The 16388-nt window shown below is 37.7% G+C and overlaps 1 protein-coding gene across 3 annotated transcripts in view; it reads right to left on the bottom strand.

The window, feature by feature from the left end:
* The window catches only part of TAOK1 (TAO kinase 1), a 149256-nt gene extending 134351 nt beyond the window's left edge, over nucleotides 1–14905 (bottom strand). For all 3 annotated transcript variants that reach the window (XM_059997041.1, XM_059997039.1, XM_059997042.1), the window contains exon 1: nucleotides 14260–14905. The gene's annotated coding sequence lies outside the window, so the exon portion shown is untranslated. The remainder of the gene's footprint in view (nucleotides 1–14259) is intronic.
* Nucleotides 14906–16388: the final 1483 nt, after the last annotated feature.

Below are 16388 nucleotides of genomic sequence, written 5' to 3'. Positions count from 1 at the left end.
TGAAATCTCTTAAGACCATATGACTTGCTTTGGCCAATGAACAATAAGCCAAAACGACATGACCCTCTTCTAGGTAGACACTTTAAGAGCCAATAAGTTATTAGCAACAGTCTCCTTCCCATTGCCACGGAGATCATGGAACCATGTGATGGAGCCTCCATCAGTCTGAGACCCTACGTAGTGAGATCAAACAGAATCCCCCACAAACCCACACTACACATACATCATGTCAAGCAAAAAATGTTTGTCCTGTTAAAAGTCACTGAAATCTTTGAACTGCTTGTTACCAAGAGTCATTCTCAACATATCCTGTCCCTTACCTCTAGTAAACCCTTGATTCCATCAATATTTCCACCTTAGTCTCTCTAAAATCCATCATGTCAGCTCTACTCCTTATTTAGACTTCTCTAATAACCTTATAACCAAACTCCCTATGTGTAATTTTTGCCCATCTATTCTCCACAACTCCAGAGTAATCTTTTTAAAACACAAATCTGATGATACCACACCCCTGCTTTTATATGATTTTCACATCAAATAGGAGCACAGCAACGGCCCTTCAAGAAACGTAAGAGATGCTAGAAATGTTCCATATGTTGTTGTGCACGGTGGCTACATGAGAATATACATCTGCAAAAATTCAACAAGCTTACACTTAATATTTATACACTTTGCTGCATTAATTATGCCTCAATTAAACAGTTAAAAAGATATGGCCCCCAGAGGGCAGACAGCAGAAGCAAGAAGAATTACAATCCTGCTGCCTGTGGAACAAAAACCACATTCACAGAAAGACAGACAAGATGAAAAGGCAGAGGGCTATGTACCAGATGAAGGAACAAGATAAAACCCCAGAAAAACAACTAAATGAAGTGGAGATAGGCAACCTTCCAGAAAAAAAATTCAGAATGATAGTGAAGATGATCCAGGACCTCGGAAAAAGAATGGAGGCAAAGATCGAGAAGATGCAAGAAATGTTTAACAAAGACCTAGAAGAATTAAAGAACAAACAAACAGAGATGAACAATACAATAACTGAAATGAAATCTGCATTTCATTTAGAAGGAATCAATAGCAGAATAACTGAGACAGAAAACGGATAAGTGACCTGGAAGACAGAATGGTGGAATTCACTGCCACGGAACAGAATAAAGAAAAAAGAATGAAAAGAAATGAAGACAGCCTAAGAGACCTCTGGGACAACATTAAACGCAACAACATTCACATTATAGGGGTCCCAGAAGAAGAAGAGAGAGAGAAAGGACCCGAGAAAATATTTGAAGAGATTATAATCAAAAACTTCCCTAACATGGGAAAGGAAATAGCCACCCAAGTCCAGGAAGCACAGAGAGTCCCATACAGGATAAACCCAAGGAGAAACACGCCAAGCCACATAGTAATCAAACTGGCAAAAATTAAAGACAAAGAAAAATTATTGAAAGCAGCAAGGGAAAAATGACAAATAACATACAAGGGAACTCCTATAAGGTTAACAGCTGATTTCTCAGCAGAAACTCTACAAGCCAGAAGGGAGTGGCATGATATACTTAAAGTGATGAAAGGGAAGAACCTACAACCAAGATTATTCTACCCGGCAAGGATCTCATTCAGATTCGACGGAGAAATCAAAAGCTTTACAGACAAGCAAAAGCTAAGAGAATTCAGCACCGCCAAACCAGCTCTACAACAAATGCTAAAGGAACTTCTCTAAGTGGGAAACACAAGAGAAGAAAAAGGACCTACAAAACAAACCCAAAACAATTAAGAAAATGGTCATAGGAACATATATCGATAATTACCTTAAACGTGAATGGATTAAATGCTCCAACCAAAAGACACAGGCTTGCTGAATGGATACAAAAACAAGATCCATCTATATGCTGTCTACAAGAGACCCACTTCAGACCTAAGGACACATACAGACTGAAAGTGTGGGGATGGAAAAAGATATTCCATGCAAATGGAAATCAAAAGAAAGCTGGACTAGCAATACTCATATCAGATAAAATGGACTTTAAAGAATGTTACAAGAGACAAGGAAGGACACTACATAATGATCAAGGGATCAATCCAAGAAGAAGATATAACAATTATAAATATATATGCACACAACACAGGAGCACCTCAACACATAAGGCAACTGCTAACAGCTATAAAAGAGAAAATTGATGGTAACACAATAATAGTGGGGGACTTTAACACCTCATTTACACCAATGGACAGATCATCCAAAATGAAAATAAATAAGGAAACAGAAGCTTTAAATGACACAACAGACCAGATAGATTTAACTGATGTTCATAGGACATTCCATCCAGAAACAGCAGATCACATTTTCTTCTCAAGTGCGCACGGAACATTCTCCAGGATAGATCACATCTTGGGTCACAAATCAAGCCACAATAAATTTAAGAAAATTGAAATCATATCAAGCATCTTTTCTGACCACAACGCTATCAGATTAGAAATGAATTACAGGGAAAAAAACGTAAAAAACACAAAAACATGGAGGCTAAACAATACGTTACTAAATAACCAAGAGATCACTGAAGAAATCAAAGAGGAAATAAAAAAATATCTAGAGACAAATGACAATGAAAATACGATGATCCAAAACCTATGGGATGCAGCAAAAGCAGTTCTAAGAGAGAAATTTATAGCTATAGAAACCTACCTCAAGAAACAAGAAAAATCTCAAATAAACAATCTAACCTTACACCTAAAGGAACTAGATAAAGAAGAACAAACAAAACCCAAACTTAGCAGAAGGAAAGAAATCATGAAGATCAGAGCAGAAATAAATGAAACAGAAACAAAGAAAACAATAGCAAGGATCAATAAAACTAAAAGCTGGTTCTTTGAGAAGATAAACAAAATTGATAAACCATTAGCCAGACTCATCAAGAAAAAGATGGAGAGGACTCAAATCAATAAAATTGGAAATGAAAAAGGAGAATTTACAACAGACACTGCAAAAATACAAAGCATCCTAAGAGACTACTACAAGCAACTCTATGCCAATAAAATGGACAACCTGGAAGAAATGGACAAATTCTTAGAAAGGTATAACCTTCCAAGACGGAACCAGGAAGAAATGGAAAATATGAACAGACCAATCACAAGTCATGAAATTGAAACTGTGATTAAAAATCTTCCAACAAACAAAAGTCCAGGACCAGATGGCTTCACAGGTGAATTTTATCAAACATTTAGAGAAGAGCTAAGACTCATCCTTCTCAAACTCTTCCAAAAAACTGCGGAGGAAGGAACACTCCCAAACTCATTCTATGAGGCCACCATCACCCTGATACCAAAACCAGACAAAGACACTACAAAAAAAGAAAATTACAGACCAATATCACTGATGAGTATAGATGCAAAAATCCTCAACAAAATACTAGCGAACAGAATCTAACAACACATTAAAAGGATCATATACCATGATCAAGTGAGATTTATCCCAGGGATGCAAGGATTCTTCAATATAAGCAAATCAATCAATGTGATACACCATTTTAACAAACTGAAGAAGAAAAACCATATGATCATCTCAATAGTTGCAGAAAAAGCTTTTGACAAAATTCAACACCCATTTATGATAAAAACTCTCCAGAAAGTGGGCATAGAGGGAACCTACCTCAACGTAATAAAGGCCATATACAACAAACGCACAGCAAACATCATTCTCAATGGTGAAAAACTGAAAGCATTTCCTCTAAGATCAGGAACAAGACAAGGATGTCCACTCTCACCACTATTATTCAACACAGTTTTGGAAGTCCTAGCCATGGCAATCAGAGAAGAAAAAGAAATAAAAGGAATACAAATTGGAAAAGAAGAAGTAAAACTGCCATTGTTTGCAGATGACATGATACTATACATAGAGAATCCTAAAGATGCCACCAGAAAACTACTAGAGCTAATCAATGAATTTGGTAAAGTTGCAGGACACAAAATTAATGTACAGAAATCTCTTGCATTCCTATACGCTAATGATGAAAAATCTGAAAGAGAAATTAAGGAAACACTCCCATTTACCACTGCAACAAAAAGAATAAAATACCTAGGAAGAAACCTACCTAGTGAGACAAAAGACCAGAAAACTATAAGACACTGATGAAAGAAATTAAAGATGATACCAACAGATGGAGAGATATACCATGTTCTTGGATTGGAAGAATCAATATTGTGAACATGACTATACTACCCAAAGCAATCTACAGATTCAATGCAATCCCTATCAAATTACCAATGGCATTTTTAATGGAACTAGAACCAAAAATCTTAAAATCTGTATGGAGACACAAAAGACCCCGAATAGCCAAAGCAGTCTTGAGGGAAAAAAATGGAGCTGGAGGAATCAGACTCCCTGACTTCAGACTATACTACAAAGCTACAGTAATCAAGACAATATGGTCCTGGCACAAAAACAGAAACATAGATCAATGGAACAAGATAGAAAGCCCAGAGATAAACCCACGCACCTATGGTCAACTAATCTATGACAAAAGAGCCAAGGACACACAATGGAGAAAAGACATTCTCTTCAATAAGTGGTGCTGGGAAAACTGGACAGGTACATGTAAAAGAATGAAATTAGAACACTCCCTAACACCATACACAAAAATAAACTCAAAATGGATTAGAGACCTAAATGTAAGACCAGACTCTATAAAACTCTTAGAGGAAAACATAGGAAGAACACTCTTTGATATAGATCACAGCAAGATCTTTTTTGATCCACCTCCTAGAGTAATGGAAATAAAAACAAAAGTAAACAAATGGGACCTAATAAAACTTAACAGCTTTTGCACAGCAAAGGAAACCATAAACAGGACGAAAAGACAACCCTCAATATGGGAGAAAATATTTGCAAACGAAATCAACGGACAAAGGATTAATCTCCAAAATATATAAACAGCTCATGCAGCTCAATATTAAAGAGACAAACAACCCAATCCAAAAATGGGCAGAAGACCTAAATAGACATTTCTCCAAAGAAGATATACAGATGGCCAAGAAGCACATGAAAAGCTGCTCAACATCACTAATTATTAGAGAAATGCAAATCAAAACTACGAGGTATCACCTCACACCAGTTGGAATGGGCATCATCAGAAAATCTACAAACAACAAATCCTGGAGAGGGTGTGGAGAAAAGGGAACCCACTTGCACTGTTGGTGGGAATGTAAATTGATACAGTCACTATGGAGAACAGTATGGAGGTTCCTTAAAAAACTGAAAGTTGAATTACCATATGATCCAGCAATCCCACTCCTGGGCATATAGCCAGAGAAAACCATAATTCAAAAAGACACATGCACCCCAATGTTCACTGCAGCACTATTTACAATAGCCAGGTCATGGAAGCAACCTAAATGCCCATCAACAGATGAATGGATAAAGAAGATGTGGTACATATATACAATGGAATATTACTCAGCCATAAAAAAGAACGAAATTGGGTCATCTATAGAGACGCGGATGGATCTGGAGACTGTCATACAGAGTGAAGTCAGAAAGAGAAAAACAAATATCATATATTAACGCATATATGTGGAACCTAGAAAAATGGTACAGATGAACCGGTTTGCAGGGCAGAAATTGAGACACAGATGTAGAGAACTAACAAGGGGGGAAAGAGGTGGGGGGGTGGGGGTGGGGGGGTGATGAATTGGGCGATTGGGATTGACATGTACACACTGATGTGTATAAAACTGATGAGGACCTGCTGTATAAAAAAATAAATAAAATCAAATTAAAATAAAAAAAAGTTTTGGCCCCAAAGTAGTTTTTCAGCTTCATTTTACTGAATTTCCATCCCAAACCACATAAATAGCCTATAGCCACAAACTATTACTAATTACATTCATAGACATTGATCTTTCATGCTCTCAGGTATATAATTCCCTTTCCACTCCTACTTTTCTTCAAGACCCATATAAAACTGCACTCCCTTAGGGGTCATTCCACCTAAACATCCCTTCACTTTATTTCACTTGTCTGATGACAGTTCTTTGTACCTTAGTATTCACTACACCAGTGAGTCTCAATAACAGGTGATTTTACTCCCCAGGGGACTTTTGCCAATATCTGGAGACATTTTTAATTGTCACAACTGGGGAGAGGGAGTGCTTCTGGCATCTAATGGGTGAAGGCCAGGGATGCTTCAAAATATCTAATAATACACAGCACAAATCCACACAATAAATTATCCTACCTAAAATGTCAACACTGTCATGTTTTCGAAACTTTGCATTGCATTATTGTATGATATATTTATTTGCAAGTCCGTATCCCTGTTGAACTGAAAAAACAGGAGAGATTAAATCGTACTCATTTCTGTATCCCAACACAGTATCTAGCAAATAGCAGTCAAAAATGTATAATAAATAGATGTGTCATCACTGAACCTATTTTGATAAGTACAGTGCCTAGAATGCAGCACTCAAAAGATACATGATAAGTACATGTGTTATGACAATCTTATTTTGATACTAAAGCTATGTAGATAATGGTTATACTGGTAGTCTTTAAATTCAAATTCCATCAATCACTATTTTGATTTGGTGTTTTCATAGTACATACCGACAGATCATAAATTATAACCTATGTATCTCAAAGTGTTAAACTGAAATTGATTTCTATATTAAGCTTAAACCAAATATGAGTAAACCAAAGAGCTTAATGACTATGCTTCAAAAGGATTTAACAAAGAACACTTTTTCAAAAAAAAAATGTTATAATCTCATATCACAATGCCACTTGAATGAGATAAAGTAGAATAATAGATACTAAAATTTGGGATACCATTTCACCTAATATTAATCCAATATAATTCATGTTAAAAAAAACAGAATGGTGGTGTACCTTAATATATTAATTGTCAAAAACAATTAGACAGTTTTTGTATTATTTAATAAACATGTCGTACGTCAAAAGCAGAACCATTATATTGTTAATGACTGGATTTACCACCTCAAAGATAATCATAAAACGCATTTTCGATGTTTGCTTACTGTATCTATTTCACCATTCCTCCCCTAATATATTCCATGCCATCTCCAGGAAGGTTGAAAGAAAATGTGTATTTACAAGGCTCTTAAATTAACCAGATGTCTTGTTAAATTTAGTTCTTTAGAGTAGACAGACTGTAAAATGTTAGGAGACTAAGTCTCCAACTTAAATTTTTGAGAGAATGATACATTATTAATACATCTACATTTCAAATCTGATAAATAAAAATGAAAGTTCTTTATTTGATTCCTATTTAAAGTTCTCAAAACATTTAACTTTCAACATAGGTTCATTCTTGTTGACTGAAAAAAACAATTGCAAAAAAATCACATTTGGTCTTCCTTAAAGACACAAAATCTAATTCACTTCTGATACTGAAACTACTAAATGCAGAAAGAAAACAAAAAACAAATTTTAAAAAGCCCACCACCCTTATCATTTATTTGATTATCAAATAATGAACAACACGTATTTCACATGTATTCAACCAGAGAAAGAAAAAAATTCATTTGGTAACAATGCATTATTTAGGATTTTGGTATAACATCATTTACTACAGTAATAAACTCTCTTGTGAAACTTATTCTTCTAATTTATCAAATTATCTAATACATATTACAAAAACAAAATTCGTCGATCAATATTTTTGTTTTCCCCTAAAACCATGCTATTCTTGAAGGCAGTGGACCTCTCCAACCAGTTTACCATACATTTGTATGCATATGCATAATCAGTTCAATCAAAATGCCACATAAACAAAGAAATATCCAAATTCTATACTTTCTATTGCTAGCATTCAAGTTTCTCTACTACAGAACATTTCTTTCCTAAATAGAAATTTTTCCCATCTTTTCCTTAAAATCTTTTTACTCTTGATTTAAGTTTTATGGCATTATTTCATAGAACTGAACTTTCACACATAATACACAAAAATATTTTGTCAGTATCTAAACTAAAGATAAAAGGATCTTTTCATTACAGTATTTTCAAATTACTTGTGCTTTTCTGGGTAATGGAAAAATTATCATCAGTAACAAGCACATATGTCAAAGTAAAGAATCTGAGAGTGAGCACATTATACTGCGCCCCCAGGACTCAAAACCCTTGAATTGTAAGAAACAAAACCAACTGAAATACCGTACTCCAATAATGTGATGTTCCCTATAAAAAACATCACAATCATCATCTACCATTTACACAGCATGAGCTTCCTTAACCGCAGTATATTAAATACTGTAACACATACTATACAGAGTGCAACAGTGAAGAGTAAAGTTTCCTTATCAAGTACCATTATAGGTTAATAAGTAATTTTAGTCTTTACAATCAAAAATATGGATGCTTTTGGCAAAGAGACAAGTTTTCCAATTTTGAGTGACACTAAATTCCCAAGTGTAAAAAAGGAAAAACCTTGACCTTGTTTAGTAATGCTGTTCATCAACTTTTTCTAAAACCTTTCTCTGCTTCAGTGGAAACAAACTGGAAAAAATCAGTCCAAAATACAAACTAGAGACTCGTAACTACCACCATAAGTGAACTAAAAACATCAACCAAAATATAAGGATATCATTAGATGTAATGCACTGAAGCACACTGAAATTTTTTTAAAATACTTAATAGGGCGGCGCAGTGGTTGAGAGTCCGCCTGCCGATGCAGGAGACACGGGTTCATGCCCCGGTCTGGGAAGATCCCACATGCCGCGGAGCGGCTGGACCCGTGAGCCGTGGCCGCTGAGCCTGCGCGTCCGGAGCCTGTGCTCCGCAACAGGAGAGGCCACAACAGTGAGAGGCCCGCGTACCGCAAAAAAACAAACAAACAAATAAACAAACATATATATAGTGCAATTAATAGTTTAAAATTAAATCTATATATGACTCAAATAAAAATAAAAGATATTTTCTTATTATGCTCCAAATAAAGTTTTCTTTTTTTAAAATAAGTCCTGCAATTCATGAGAAATTGCCCTCACATACATAAGACGTGACATTAGAGCATGTGATAACATGCTCCCCAATATAAAAACCTCAGAAGTTATCATCATACCCAAAACTGCTGGTATCCTGCCCAGGACCTATCAGTACCCCAACAAGCTTTGAGACCTAGGAACGGTAAATATGTGCAACATAACTAACAAATAGACTAGAGACTAGAATCAGGAGAGATTGAAAGGAGAATTGTTGAAAGAAAAAGAAAAAACAAGCATATTCATACTTCAGAAATATGCAGTTAGAAGTAAAAAGCATGAGTTCAAAAAGAAACTTCAAAAAAATTTATCTGTGTACCCAGAACACATAAAAATAAAGCCAAAAAAAGTTTCCCATTACAATGCTCACCCTTACTTACACAACACACTCTGGTATTTCCCATTATTTTTTATTTAAAAAAATTGGTGTTGTGACCCAGTAAAGTGAACTGACAAGTCACTAATGGGTCACAACCTGAAGTTTGAAAAGCACTGGCTTAGAGGAACTGACAACCACAGGAAGATCCTTGCTTTCCTCTGAATATCTGGTTTGAGAAAACTATTTAGGAAGTGGAAAAAGTGAGAAGACAGAATTCCTCCAGGGCAGGGACCAAACCTTATTGGCATGTAATCATCACTTAACATTTGCTGAATTAATATACTGTGGAATATAAAGCACTTTCAAGATGAGACATACCTACAAAACATACCTAAAAAAAACGCTTAGGAGAACATGAGTACTTTGGATTCCCTCAAAGCCAGGGATGGTGAAAAGAGTTCCAGGAAGTAGAAGTATGATAGCAAAAGACTTAAATAAACAAATGAAGTACCAAAGAGGAAGGAAATTTTGTTCTTTAGGACAGGTTTTACATCCAGCAAAGGAAAAAGAAAATCTCTTATAGAACTACATAGTAGTCCATTTCAGGTACAAAAAAGTTTGTAAGCTATTCTTGGTTAGAAATTCGAACCATTTCTTTAAAAAATATACGTTGAGCTCCAAATGTATAAATCCAACTTCAAATCAAAATTATGGAATGTAATTCATTCTTAAATATTAGACTCACTATTTTCATTTGTAAACATTTATTAAGTGGCTAATATGTGACAGCCAACAACTTATTGGGTGCTTACTATGTATCAAACAATACATTAGGTACTTAACAAGGGTTATCCCATTTAAACCTAGCAACCTTATGAAGTAGGCATTATTTTCATTTTATAGACAGGGAAAGTGAGGCTTAAAAACGTTATATAAAGAAGTTACACAGCTAATAAATGGTAAAATTAAGATATATTAAGTGACAGTTGTATTATTGGTGGCTGCAGACCCGAATATTTTGTTCCATTCCAGTATCTGTTGATGTTTTTCTCAGAAACTAAACTTTGCATGTCTTTCTAAATGAAGTAATTCATCTACTTCTGAATCTGCACAACATAATCATATTGAATAATTTTATCAGAAAGAAAATTCAGCCCCTTCTCAGCTTTAAAGATAAGTTAGAGGCCAATTAAATGTAGTTATGCTTTTATAACAATGTCACTGCTACTGGCATTTTTAACAGGCTATATATTAATTATGCAAAGTACCTAGTAACCTGTACTTTTATTAACTTTATTTACATGCCACATAAATTTTTTATATTGTGAAAAACCTTTCCACCTTTTATGGGCTGCTTAATTTTGTCACTAGTTAAGAAAATGCAGCCTTAAACTGTATTTCAGAACAAAAAGTCTGCTTCTAGCACAAACAGAAGAGACTGATACAGAAATAATTGTTACCAAATGTTAAAAGAACATCCCAATTGAAAGTAATTGTTTCTAGCCCCTCCACACAGCATTTAAATTCATGTGGATTTTTTAAAAAGGTATGAAACACTTTAATGATATTAAATATCAATTTTTATCATTAAAATTAAAATATTTTAATCCAATATAATGGAATGAATAGAGGTTTGTATCTTTTACACTTACATTTTTAGAATTTGAAATCTTGAAGAATATAAAAAAATAATCCAGCCATGAACAAGTACAGAAACCTAAAGGCAGACGAACATACGTTGGCACTCTGCTTAATGGAACAATCTCAATTTTATGCAAGACTTAACTACAGAATTGACACTTTTTAGAAGAGATGCATTCATATATGATCCTGAACTGAATAGCAGCCCTTACCTTATACATAGAAAAAAGCTCCTAATTTCTAAAAGGTTAAATCAGTATGAGTACAATTATTACAACAGACTACTGATAACCAAAAAGATATACAGAGGAGAAATAAAATGATTTTACTATACAGAGCAGTCAAATGAAAAACAAAGAATTTATTAATTTGAATAACAGATTAATCTCAAATCTAATTTCAATGCCAACAGTTGGCCCCCTAGATAACTTCCGGATTTACTAAGTATTCATATCTACTAAGTACCAGCAAATTCTTAAAATAAATTACACTTTTTATGGTTAGTTAAGAGTATTCAGTCCTAGCATTCTGTAAGTAATCAGTTTCTTTCTTACTACTGGGATGGCATCACAGTATGGGACCAAATATCATGTATATACCTTGATGTAAAGAAAACTTGTTTTATATTAACATGGTCAGTTAACTGCCACATCTACAGTTCTCCCAAAATATGTATTACAGAAAATACAATAATTATTTTCTATTCAATTCACTCATACTTTTGGTCCTGTATATTGCTGTATTTCTTTAAAACCTCTCAGTTTAAATCTGTTTGAGAAACTATCCTTTAATTTGGAAGGAAATTTAGTTACTGTCAAGATAATCCTAGACTATACAAAGCCTTTAAACCCAATTGATTCTTAGAAATTCTTCCATCTATAAAACATGAGAATTATAACCAAATTAACAAATCAGGTATCAGAATGCCAAAAATTAAGTCACTAAGAGGGAATTCAGAGAATCAGTTGTGAAAGAACAGGAAGTGATGTACACTGCCATTTTGTAGATAACTAGAAACCCAAGAGGTACCATATAATCTGGAATCAATTAACTCAGACTAACAGCTCTTAGTTTCTCTTTCTGACAGGGGCATCAGAACTCACCTGCAATAACCCGCAGACAGTTTTTCCTTAATAATGAATTTATCTAATTGGTCATGAACATAGTTTTACCACCTTTAACCGAATTCCTACCAACTACTGAAAAGGGTTTCTTCATAGTTGTTCTAAAGAGTACCTCTTAGTTCTAGTATGCTGATATATAGCAAGTAGTTTACCTATATCCAGTGTACATCCTTAAGTTTTGTAGCCCTTATTGATAAATCCCCTCTGCCTTCACCTTTCGAAGACAAAAACAGTCACTTTTTACTGAGCAGTATGCTTGGGTTTATACATGCTAGTATATATGAATTAATTACCGACAAGCCATAACACAGGAATTAGACTTTACCTCACAATTTGCCAAAGAGGGGAAAACTACACACCACAACATGCAGCTTTGTGCCATGAAATAAAGATTCAAATGAGAAGTGCTGTTTAAGTTAAAATGAGTTCAGATAAAAATCAAAAGAGAATAAAGTAAGGAGAATTCCATTTGCTGAGGAAAAACAATAAAAACTGATTTAACATACCATTAATGTGTCTCCCTATATTAAAATCATGAAATAAGATGACAGAAACTAAATTAATGCTTAACACCACTACTACTAACATCTTTAAATACCTGTCTTAAAACAGGTTTCAAAATACAACAAACACCAAAAAAGCTCTGATGGACAATGTAATATGCAGATGGCATTTGGAAGTATTTAAAAACAAGTCACCCACTAAGTAAAGCTTAAACACCAAATACAACTTGCTAGTAAAACGTCAAGACAAGATCTCTGTAGTTAGTTTAGTCACCTTCATCACTTTGTATAAAAGTTATTTAATTATATGAATATTCATGTACGGAACATTTTGAAATCACTTCATCAGTAACTCTAAATACTTAAAGAAAAAAGTATCAACTGTAGATTTCAAGACTACTCTTTGGTCACAAGAACTTGGCAACACACTTCCAGAATGTTAATTTTTTTTAAATTTATTTCTACTCTACTAAACAAAACCAACAAGTACTACTGTAAACCAGATAAGATGATTTGTTTTAAACAAATATGACATGAAGCAAAAGAAGTGGAAAAACGACTTACTGACTACAGAATACAGATCCTATCACAATATCATTAGGCAAATTAATCTTTATTAATTTTTATTACATTAAGAAACAAGGCATTTTCAACAGAAAGGTTTGTAACCTAATCATTTTCGGAAAATTCCGATTTCAATGTATACAAAAGTATTAACCCTAAAAATTCACAGCTCAGGGAGAAGGAATGTCCATCAGACAGCCTGTCTGTATACAATAATCTTTAATAATTCTTCAAGAACTACGAAAGTCATAGGAAGAAAAAAAAAGAGGGAAATGAGGGAGTACAAAATTATTTTATTTTAATCCTAACGAAAACCCAATATGCTCACACACAAAAAAAGTCAACCCAGTGTTTTGAAAAGAGAGAGACATCAAAACTGTTCTAACATGGCAGGGTCTCTCTTGAGAGGCCGTAGCCCCCCAACAGTAACAGACATACTTCCCAGGGACAGATCTCAGGGGAGGAGTATTAAACCAGTACCGTTATCGATTTAAAACCAAAGGAAAAGGGGTAACCTTTCTAAGGGAAGCGCCATTACTTCCCTCTCTTGCTCCCCCTCCCTTCAGTGTATACACGGGCCTGTGTATGAAGAAACTGCCTTGGACTTCTGCAGCACTGCAGTAGACTAAAGAATGGGGAAAGGTTGAGGGAAAGAAACGCTTCCATCACCCCTAGAGAAGAGGGGTACAGATTTCCCGAGCAAGGAGGGAGGGTGGGAATCCACCCAGTAGACTACCCAGAGCGGTCTCCCTTCCCAAGAATTCACAGACACTACAAAGGAGGAGAGGGAGGAGCAGAGGAATCAGAAGGGAAAGGGACCTCGCGCCTTTAAATCGGGGTGCACATCAACCCAGTCTCCCTAGGAGGGCCACACCTTCCTCGAGACATCCTCTTCTACCACCCCTTCCGGTAACCCTCAGGAAAGAGGAATGTAATTGCTCTTGCCCCTCAAAACGGGAGGGCGCCCAGCTCACCAGCTTCTTCACCCCACCCACAGAATCACAGACCCTCCTTGTCTCCCTCCCCCACCCCACCCCCACATCCCTTCTTCCGCGCAGCGGCCAAAGTGGGCCGAATTTCCCCGCCCCCTCCATGTCTCCCTTTCCCAAGGCAGAGGTGCCCTTACCCTTTCGCCGACAGGTCTGGGGCGGAGTAGGCAGCCACAGCCCCCTGCAGCGCTTGGGTAGCCGCTACGCTGGAGGGCGAGGAGTGAGGAGGAGGAGGGGGCCAGGCGACAGACCGCCGCCCCCCCCCCCGGAGCCCCAGCAAGCCGCCCAGCCCAAGCTCTGCGACAAGGGGCTGGGGGGGGGGGGGCGAAGGGACTACCGGGGTCGAGGAGGCGCCCTCAGCGCTTGGACTCAGCTAAGATGGCGCGGGGAAGTGCCGGGAGCCGCCGCCGCCGCCGCCTCGGGGGAACCGGCCCGGGCCTCGGCCGCCTCCCGTCCTCACACAGCCGAGGCCCTCTCGGTCCCCCGCCGCGGCCCCTCGGCGGGCGGGCCCACGCACAGACCTCAGCCACCACCACCCCTGGGAAGGGGGCGCTCACAAAGGGAAGAGAGGCCCCGGGCCGGCCGGCCGGCGGGGCGGGGTCCCCAGGGGCTGGAGGCCTCAGAGGTTCGCGGGTGCCTCGCGCTCTCGGCCCACGAAGGGCGCAGGCAAGCAGGACCCCTCCTCTCTCCTTAGGCAGGCGGCGGCACCGACTCACTCTCTTTGCCACCCTCCCTCTCTCTCTCTCCGAGCCCTGAAGCCACAGAGCCCGGCCGCTGCCCAGATTCCCCCCCCTTCCCAGACACCACTCCCCTCCTCCCGACAGTCATCCCAGTCTCCAATCTCGCGAGATTTCCCGCCTGACAGGCTCGACCCTGCGCGAGGCAAGACTGCGTACGCGTGCACGCCCTCACGGCAGCGCGCGAGTGCTTACACTGGGCGGAGTCTCCAGAATGGCCCAGAGTTCCGTCGTGTCTCCAGTCCGGCCTCGCTCACCTGGCGGAGCCGTTCTGCCACGTGGGCGTCAGGTACATTCATTTCACCCTGAAATCTAAGAAAGAAGCGTCAGGTGCATTCATTTCACCCTGAAATCTAAGAAAGAAGAGCTTATCTGCTCTTCTCCTTTGCTTTTCCCACTCCCAAAATATCCGTCCCCCCCAGAAAACCCTGCGAATGAGAAGCTTGCCCTGACATGTTGAATAGCCCCCTTCTTACACACCTTATTTCAATCCCTCCGTGGAATTCAGAGGTAAGCTGGTGAGCGTAATCAGTATGTAACTGAGTTTTTCAGATTCTAAACGTTTATAATAATTTTTGGAACTGTAACAAGAGTTGGAAATACAGAGCTAAACCATCCTATAGTTAGCGATGGTAGGAAAGGGACAAATTCTTGAAAAGTTTTTGTGGATTGAGTAGGTTGAGTAACAAGTGCAGTAAACAAACTAAAGAGTTCTAAGGGAAGAGGTAGTGCTTCTCATTTTTTTAAATGAAAAACATTTTTTTAGGGGAAAACCCCTCCAGTGGGCCACAAAGAGAAATTTTATTCAAGAACCAAAAGGTATGCCTAAGGTGCAGTCATAAAAAATCTTGGTTCTTCAATCAGTAAAACAACTGAGATGAATAGATCTGTTGTGTGAGATTTGTGAGTGAAAATGTACACCAGAACAGTTGTTGGAAGTTACAATAAACTAGGAAAGTACATTGGCTGTGATCAGAAAAAACAAGCTCTCTGCTTCAGCCGGATGTACATGTAATTTGTTCTAAATGTTCCCTCTCCTAGTAAGGGTCCTTGCTTTGCAAGTCAGCCAGTCATTACTCTTTTCACCTATATCGTCAACCATTCTCAAACGGCAACTTCCCCTCAGCATTAAAAACAAAACAAATAAAACAAAATAAAATTTAAAAAAACAAGCCCAAGTTTCTCCTTCTCTGAGGGGAAAAGAAAGATTATGATCTTCACCTCTCCTGTCCTTCACAGACAAAGTCTTGGAAAATTTGTCTATCATCCCACCTCCACAGAAAATTAAGAATTTGATCTCGCCAAGGTCAAGAGTGTCCTCCTTAGTTATGCCTAGTGGAGTATTCATTTTAATCCCTTCCTTCTTGACATCTACAATACTTGACACAGTTGATACTCCTTCCATCTTGAAACTTGTGTTCCTCTTTGGCTTTTCAGCACCACTCAAAACCAGTTTTTCTTGTACCTTCCTGTCCCTGAAGCCCCTCATCCTCCACCCACTCCTTAAATGATGCCCCTCCAGTCCTGAT

Source organism: Delphinus delphis, chromosome 19 (assembly GCF_949987515.2).
Source record: "Delphinus delphis chromosome 19, mDelDel1.2, whole genome shotgun sequence".
NCBI classification, from domain to species: Eukaryota; Metazoa; Chordata; class Mammalia; order Artiodactyla; family Delphinidae; genus Delphinus; species Delphinus delphis.
Note: the sequence above shows the minus strand (reverse complement) of the source record. Positions and strands in the feature narration are given on the sequence as shown.